Source organism: Macrobrachium rosenbergii, chromosome 8 (assembly GCF_040412425.1).
Source record: "Macrobrachium rosenbergii isolate ZJJX-2024 chromosome 8, ASM4041242v1, whole genome shotgun sequence".
NCBI classification, from domain to species: domain Eukaryota; kingdom Metazoa; phylum Arthropoda; class Malacostraca; order Decapoda; family Palaemonidae; genus Macrobrachium; species Macrobrachium rosenbergii.
This window is the reverse complement of record NC_089748.1, coordinates 44,081,256-44,089,532: the sequence shown is the minus strand read 5'-3', so window position 1 is coordinate 44,089,532 and position 8,277 is coordinate 44,081,256.

The following is an 8,277-nucleotide window of genomic DNA, read 5'->3' as shown; positions in this document are numbered from 1 at the left end:
TGAGAACTATCACAGGGAGTAAGGTCCTTGTATTTCACTCGTTTTGTGTTTTCCCATGCCCAAAAAACCCGTTTTCCCCACTGCAGACGCCCAAATTGTGGGATATAAGGGTGGGGTTAGTATCTCTAAAAGTACTTATTTGTTAACAAAACATATGTCAGACACATTCAAAGCTCTAGTTATAATACAGGGAAGCTCTACTAAAGGAAAGCTATATTTTCAAGCCCAGTATGCAATAATGGTTTAAAGTAAAATAATACCAATTATTAGCCTGTAGGTAGTATTAATTAGTTTTAAAAGCCATTTTAAATTCATTACAGTGGCAGATGCTTTTAAAATGGTTTAATTTTTAAAAACTACCATTAAAAGGACTGTTTACTCTTTAGAATCATTCTTTAGGAAATCACTTTAAATTAGTATCTTTTTTTCATTAGACAGGTTTAAATTACCTGTGTGTAATGGAAAAAAAATATATTTTCAAGTAATTTCCTAAAGAATGATTCTAAACCGTAAACAGTCCTTTTAATGGTAGTTTTTATTTAAAAAAAAACCTTATTGTGGTAAATGAACTACATAATCAAACCATTTTAAAAGCATCTGCATCTGAAAGTAATGAATTTAAAATTGCTTCTAAAAACTGATTAACACTAACTTCAAGTTAGTAATTGGTATTATTTTACTTTAAACCATTATTGCATACTGGACTTGAAAATATAGCTTTCCTAGATTACAATGTGAGCTTTGAATGTGTCTGAGTACTTATTGAAGTGGCCGGTTTTCTGTATTCCTTCAAGATCAGGACGGATGTTGCTGGAAGTTATAATGCCGGCCATGCAGCCTAGGCCTATAGCCTATCGAATTTAACCTGCAGTTGATGAGCAGCCTTGGTAGGCTAGGGTACAGTGGCAAGACTCTTAAAAGACATAATTTGCTTGCTAAACATAAAAAGGCAACTAGAATGATTAGTATTTGTTTGGGATATGTATAATTTTGTCAATTATATTTATAGGCTATGCAGGGTTGAATTAGGATCTTCAGGTAGTCTAGAGATAGCCTAGCTTAGTCTATTCCTGTCCTTACTTTGAATGTACTGTATATATATATATATATATATATATATATATATATATATATATATATATATATATATATATATATATATATATATATATATATATATATATATGTGTGTGTGTGTGTGTGTGTTGAGAAGGAATAGATCAGTGAAATTCATAAGAAAGGCCAAGCAGAGTAAGTAGAGCACCAACCACGTAGAAAAAAGGATAGCTAAATGATAAATTAACGAAGTAAGGTAAATCATTTAACTAGATTAAACTGGAGATAACATAACATCAGAGATCATGAATAGGAACAAAAGCATATGAACACCAAAACATGCAAGCCACACACGTCAGCGTGAACAGCTTTCTGTTATAGACCCAGTATTGTATAAAATCCCATTTATAACTACGACATGACTGCCGGGGCAGATGAATATGAAGGGATAGCTTGTATTATTGATGGTCGGAACAGGTTTGAAATGAATTGCCATTGCTGTTGCTGTTGCATCACAATTACCAAATGAAGTGCGTTGGTTTTAGTTCAAATTGCGTTTCATGATTGAGTTCTATAAATGTCCGTTACATCCGCGGTCATTTCAAGAGGGATTAATGAAATATTTTGTTTTATTTGTAATGGCATGCCACACAGGGTTCATGAAAAGATATTTGTTTCATGTAATGTTGTAGTTTGTGGCAATATAAGATGTATAATAGCCTAACTGATAAAAAAACAAAACTTGTATAAAAAAAAAAGTACTATCTGCATGCGCAGTTTGTCAATTTAAACAGGCAAATGCATCATGAAAATAAAGATAAACAAGCACTTTATATTTTGTATGAAAAAAAAAACAGGTAACTTTGATTAAAAAGCTTTCAAAAGCGATGATTTAAAATTCACCTATGATAAAAATATATTAATAAATTCTCACGTATTACAAATCTTAATAAACAATTTATTTAGTAATTAGTTTACAGTAAGACATACATATACAAAGGACAGTTCGATATTCGCGCAATGAGTATGTTCACATTGTTGTAATAATTCTTTTCTCATACTAATCAGCCCATCCTTTTACTGTACCTCCATTCATATTCTCTTTCTTCCATATTACTATCCAACCTCTCTTAACAACTGCGAGGTTTTTCTCCTGTTATATCTTTCAAACCTTTCTACTCCCAATTTCTGGCCTTTTGCCTAAATTCTGTATTCCATTCCATCATACCATTTAGCAAGTAATGTTAAGGTTGCACACAGTATGTGTTCGAAATGCTTTTATCCGCGTTCTAATCTGCCTTAGTGCATTTACTACTAACCCCTGCATAGACCAGCCATAACTATTTTGGGGTACCAAAATGTCCAGAATTTCCCGCATATATCTCTTGTTTTCAGTCAATTTTTTTTTTTTTTTTTTTTTTTTGCCGGAGAGGAATTCTGGATTTAAATTTTTCCCAGAGGAGGAATTTTGGGAATTATTTATTTGATCAGTTTTTTCCCAGTTACACCCTTCCTTTCATCCCAACCTTGCTGGAAATGCATTCATCACAGAATTGCCAGAGAGAGAGAGAGAGAGAGAGAGAGAGAGAGAGAGAGAGAGAGAAAGAGAATCTCATTTATCTAGTGGTAACAGTGCTAGGTAAAACCCTGAGACGTCTAAAATCTCCATATAGTAATTTTTCTCCCGTTCACAATTTTTCATGGTGTCGAAAAGTGCGTAGGAAATTTTTAGGGTACATTCATTCTGGGTCCATCCCTCCTTAAAAGGGATAATAAATTTTGCTAAAGCGAAGTTTGGTGTTGATGGATGATAGCACTGGCCTTCAAAGGCATAGGAACCTTTATAGATGAAGATGAAGACTCAGTTTGTGATAGAACAAGTCCGAGTTTGCCATAGGACAAAATCCAGTTTTTTCATGAGTCTCAGTTTATCATAGAACAATCCCCAGTTTGTCATAGGATGAGTCCTAGTCTATCACAGGATGAGAGCTGCTTTGTTGAAGACAGCTGATTCTCCAAGGACTAACAGCAAAATTTTGAAGACTGAAATATAAGAATATAATTATAATGTAAAAAAAATTAACGACTGTTGTCCCATCTATATTTAGTAATTTGATTGCCTTGAACCGATAGAGAGGATAAACGCCCTTTTATATAGATTTATTCAAGCATAACATGAAGCATCTATTTGATTGCTTCAGTAAAGGATTCAGTGATTTACCTCTTTGCTAATCTTGTGTTAGGAGTGTAAAGATTAATGGGTTTTACTCTTCTTGTCCATTTCAGGGCTCGATTGAGAACCTGTCGTCATGTTTCATGGGAGTGTCTGATGTTCATCTGTTTTGTAAAAAGAGGTTCAACATTTGTGCTGGTAAGTAGATGATTCTTATTTTTCGTTTCCTAATGTACCAGTTCAGTTTGGGAGATGTGTATTGGCTATTTTTAGATATAAATAATTATATATATATATATATATATATATATATATATATATATATATATATATATATATATATATATATATATATACATACATACTCCTTTTACACCTTTCAAACATTATTACAGTTTTCCTTTCATCGCTGAATGACCCCACAGGTCCCAGCGCATGGCCCTTGGCCTAGAGTTTATATTCCATTCCATTCCATGAGGTGTTTTCCAGACCTGTCGCTTGTGTAACCGAGTATTCAGGGAATTTTCTCTTTCCTGACTTGACGTTCAGTGTAAACAAAACGACGGCTGTTTATTCAATGCTGTCCAACAGTTTGTACCAAACTTCATCTGCGAGGTCGAAAATGAGGTGGAGCTTTGGAGCTTAAACTATTTAAGTAATAACTTTGGAGGAATAATGGTTTTCGAATTCATATTTTAAAATTAACATGTCAGCAGCAGTAGAGAGTAGGAATGAATTTGTTCCTCGCTTCAATATTTTGAGATCAGAAGTTAAAAGTACACCTTAGTTTAACCAGACCACTGAGGAACTGATTAACAGCTCTCCTAGGGCTGGCCCGAAGGATTAGATTCTATTTTTACGTGGCTAAGAACCAGTTGGTTACCCAGCAACGGGACCTACAGCTTATTGTGAATCCGAACCATTATACCGAGAAATAATTCTTATCACCAGAAATAAATTCTCTAATTTCCTCTTCATTGGCCGGCCGGAGACTCGAACTCGGGCCTAGCAGAGTTCCAGCCGACAACTCCACCGACTCGTCCAACGAGGAACTGGAGATCAGAAGATTCCTCACAGATTCCTCACACATTCCTCGCAGCTGCAGTAGGCAGAATATGCCACATTTTAGCTGTAGCCAAGATCAAACTCCTAGAAACCGCTGAGAGTTTTTATTTATGGCAGAATCTTTTCTCATAGCATAACTTGAAGACGATAAGGCATTTTCATGTGGTTGGTGACGGTCTGTAGAAGTGCTCGGCTGGGGAGAATGGGGATTGTTGGGGGGGGGTCAGGGTGTAGAGTCTTTCCAACAGTAGGTTGGAAGAGGCCTAATCTCCACTTGGAGATTACTTGGCTAAATTCTCGAGTGTCCTCTTTCCTTGTTGCTTGAAGAGTCTTGACGGCCATTCAGCTCTCGTATAAAGGAAGGATGGGTCTCTTCAGACGCTGTAGATCCTGGTATCTTTCTCATTTTTTTTTTTAATAATTAGGTTACTTAAACACGGCCAGATACTCTTTTATCATTGAAAGTTTTTTTTTTGTTTATTTTTTTTTTTTTGCATACTGAGCGGGATATTTCCTTTGTGGTATCTCTGCTTAATTTCATTATTCTAATTTAAGGAAAATGTATAATTAAAAATGCTTAATTAAGTGTTCTGTAGGGTATCTTAAAGATTGATTAACAGTGATTTTTTTAATATTTTATTTGTAAGAGAGATTTTATTCGCAGGTTTTCAAGGACTAGCTGTCCCCATCCTCCAGTAGCCGGATGGTGGGGGCAGTTACTCCCTGAAAGCTTGTAACCTTTGTGAATAAAATCTCTTGTTAGATACCATCCTGTTTAAATGAGGTTGTCCCTGGAGGGGGTTAGTGCTGTCAGTGCACCTCATGCGGTGCACTGTAGGCATTACATAAGGTTCTTTGCAGCGTGCCTGCGGCTCCTAGCTGCGACCCTTTTCGTTCTTTTTACTGTACTTCATTTCGTATTCTGTTTCTTCGATCTTACTTTCCACCCTCTCCTAACTATTGATTCATAGTGCAACAGCGAGGTTTTCCTCCTGTTACACCTTTCAAACCCTTTACTGTCAATTTCCGTTTCAGTGCTGAATGACCTCATAGGTCCCAGTGCTTGGCATTGGGCCTAAGTTCTATATTCAGTCAGTCAAATGAGGTTGTGTTAATCTTTGTATGAACGTTTCAGGTACAATTTTTGAGTGGGATTGTTGAGTTGAGAGTATATATATATATATATATATATATATATATATATATATATATATATATATATATATATATATTATATACACACATACACCAAAAGGAAGCCCATTATTAGATAGAGTTTATTATGTGAAATTGCACTATATTTCAGATGTTGCACTACACTGCTCTTCAGGGAAAGTAATGTACAAATTTGACAGTAGAATGCATTATATACGAAAAGGACAGTGAGGTAGGACTCAAAGTGATTTAAATACAAGAGTAAGTGGTCCCTTTTTAGAAGGAAAGGTTATTTTGGTCACCACGAATCAGATTCCAGTGTCTTATATAAATCTCGTTTCCATTTGGTGTTGATCAGTTCATGTTGTATTTTACTGATGACTGATGCTCCGTTAAGCTTCCTTTCATATAGAAAGGAGCTTTTAAGGGACTGAAGAGTCGTCCCATTCGATCCCGTGCTCAGGGTTCTGTAGTTAGTTAGATAGTTAGATATATTGAAAAAAAAATTACGATACTTCCATAATTACAAAAATTCAACTTTAAAATAATTTCATATCTGATAAAAGATGAGTTTTTTTGGCCAGTTAATAGCAAAATTTTCCTATACAAATCACCTTTGTAAAACTGGGAGGAAGCACCCCACACAAAATTATGAAGATGAAATTAATTTACGAAGTTCATATTTAATGAATTATGCTGTGCATGGTGGAAATTTTGCAAAGGTTTCTTAGGGTAGGGAGTGGCTGTTTTGTCCGACATGGAAATTTTCACAAATCCTACTTATATTTGGTATGTTACATTGAGGATGGGTCCCGGGGGGGGGGGTTAATGCCGCCAGTGCATCTCACGCGGCCCCAAGCTGCAGCCCCTTTCATTCCTTTTACTCTACCTCCATTCATATTCTCTTACATCTTGCTATCCGTCGACCCTCTCGTAACAATTGTTTCGTAGTGGAACTGCGAGGTTTTCCTCCTGTTAAAACTTTCAAACCTTTCTACTCTCAATTTCCCTTTCAGCGACGAATGACCTCATAAATTCTATATTCCATTCCTGCATTGAGGAGGGCAGTTCCTATGGTCTTTGGGTAGTTAAAAATCGCCGTTGCATCTATTATGGTCTGTTTTCGTGAGACCTCAGTCTGTCGCATTTCATCATGGTATAGTTGGAGCTGTTATGTATGTGACAGTGACGAATGTTAATTTTTCTACTGATTTGTATCGATAAGTTTATTAATACCAGATGAAAGCAATTTGCTTGGATATACAGTACAGTATATCTATATATGTAGTCCCTTGTAAATTATATGAGTAAGAAGGATTGACAGTCTGTCTACACACCATTAAAATTTCAGGAGGTAATTCACGTTTTATGTTTGAGAAACGTCAAGATTCTCCTGCCTTAGTCAGTGAGAGAGAGAGAGAGAGAGAGAGAGAGAGAGAGAGAGAGAGAGAGAGAGATCACAAGCTCAGTGATATTGAATCCAGTCAAACCATGATTCTCTTCCCCTAGTCAGTGAGAGAAAGAGAGATCACAAGCTCAGTGTTATTGAACCCAGGCAAAGCATGATTCGCCTGCTTTAGAGAGAGAGAGAGAGAGAGAGAGAGCAAGCAAGCAAGCAAGCAAGCTCAGTGACGTGGAACCCAGGCAAAGCAGGAAATATTTGGACTGTAATGACATTGACACTTGGAGAGAACTGAATTGGATTCGAGAGACTTCAAGTGTTGGGGACTGGAATTAATCCCAGCACTTTTGTATTGGACTTGGAAGGGAGAATGGAATTCCCCAAAAATACTTGTAGGGTATGATTGCGTTGGTGCTTGAAAGGATAACCTGCTTAGGCAATATATTACAGGGAAATACTGTAATTCAGGGTATTGGCCATTGCATAGTGTTTCGAATATAGGTTTAAAAGGGCGGGGGGGGAATTGCTGTATAGTTAATTATATCTAATTAACAGTCTGTATTGGATATGCTGAAGGATAATTCAGTTATTTCCTGATGATGAGTTTTGGAATTAGGAAAAAAAATAATTAATTGTGATTGAATATTTAGAGATTTGCTTAGTAGGTTGTTAGGCGTTAGGATAAACAACTTGATTACTGTGGAAACGGGTTTGATGTAGGTTTGTGATTGTATATATATATATATATATATATATATATATATATATATATATATATATATATATATATATATATATATATATATTAATACATATATATATACATACATATATATATATTATATAAAGGAGCAAAGAGGACAAATTTGACGACAATAATATTCGTGGTAATCGAATCTTGATTACAGTCTTTAATGATATAATCGAATGGGATCTTTTCTTGTTTGTCCGCCCTGTGTGTGGTCCGGTAGGTAAGGGATGAGGGGGGAGATGGGGAGACATGGTACATCCACCCTCCTCCTGAAAACCTGTTTGTCCGCCCCCAGGCGGGGGCGAGTAGGTAGGGATCGAGGTAGGGGAGAACGATGGCTGTACTGGTTCCAAAGCAGCGTAGCGCCATTGCTCATTGGCATGTATATATATATATATATTATAATGTGTGTTACCAAGAGCTGAATATGACGACAATTATATGCTTGATAATTGAACATTGGTAACTATATATATATATATATATATATATATATATATATATATATATATATATTTGTTTCCAAGAATCGATTATCAGGATTATTATTGTCGTCAAATTTTTCCACCTTGCAACCAGACTAAAGCATTCCATGCGACATCCCTTTCGTTTCTTTTACCGTACCTCCTTTCATATTCTCCTTCTTCCATCTTACTTTCCCTAACCCTTTCCCAA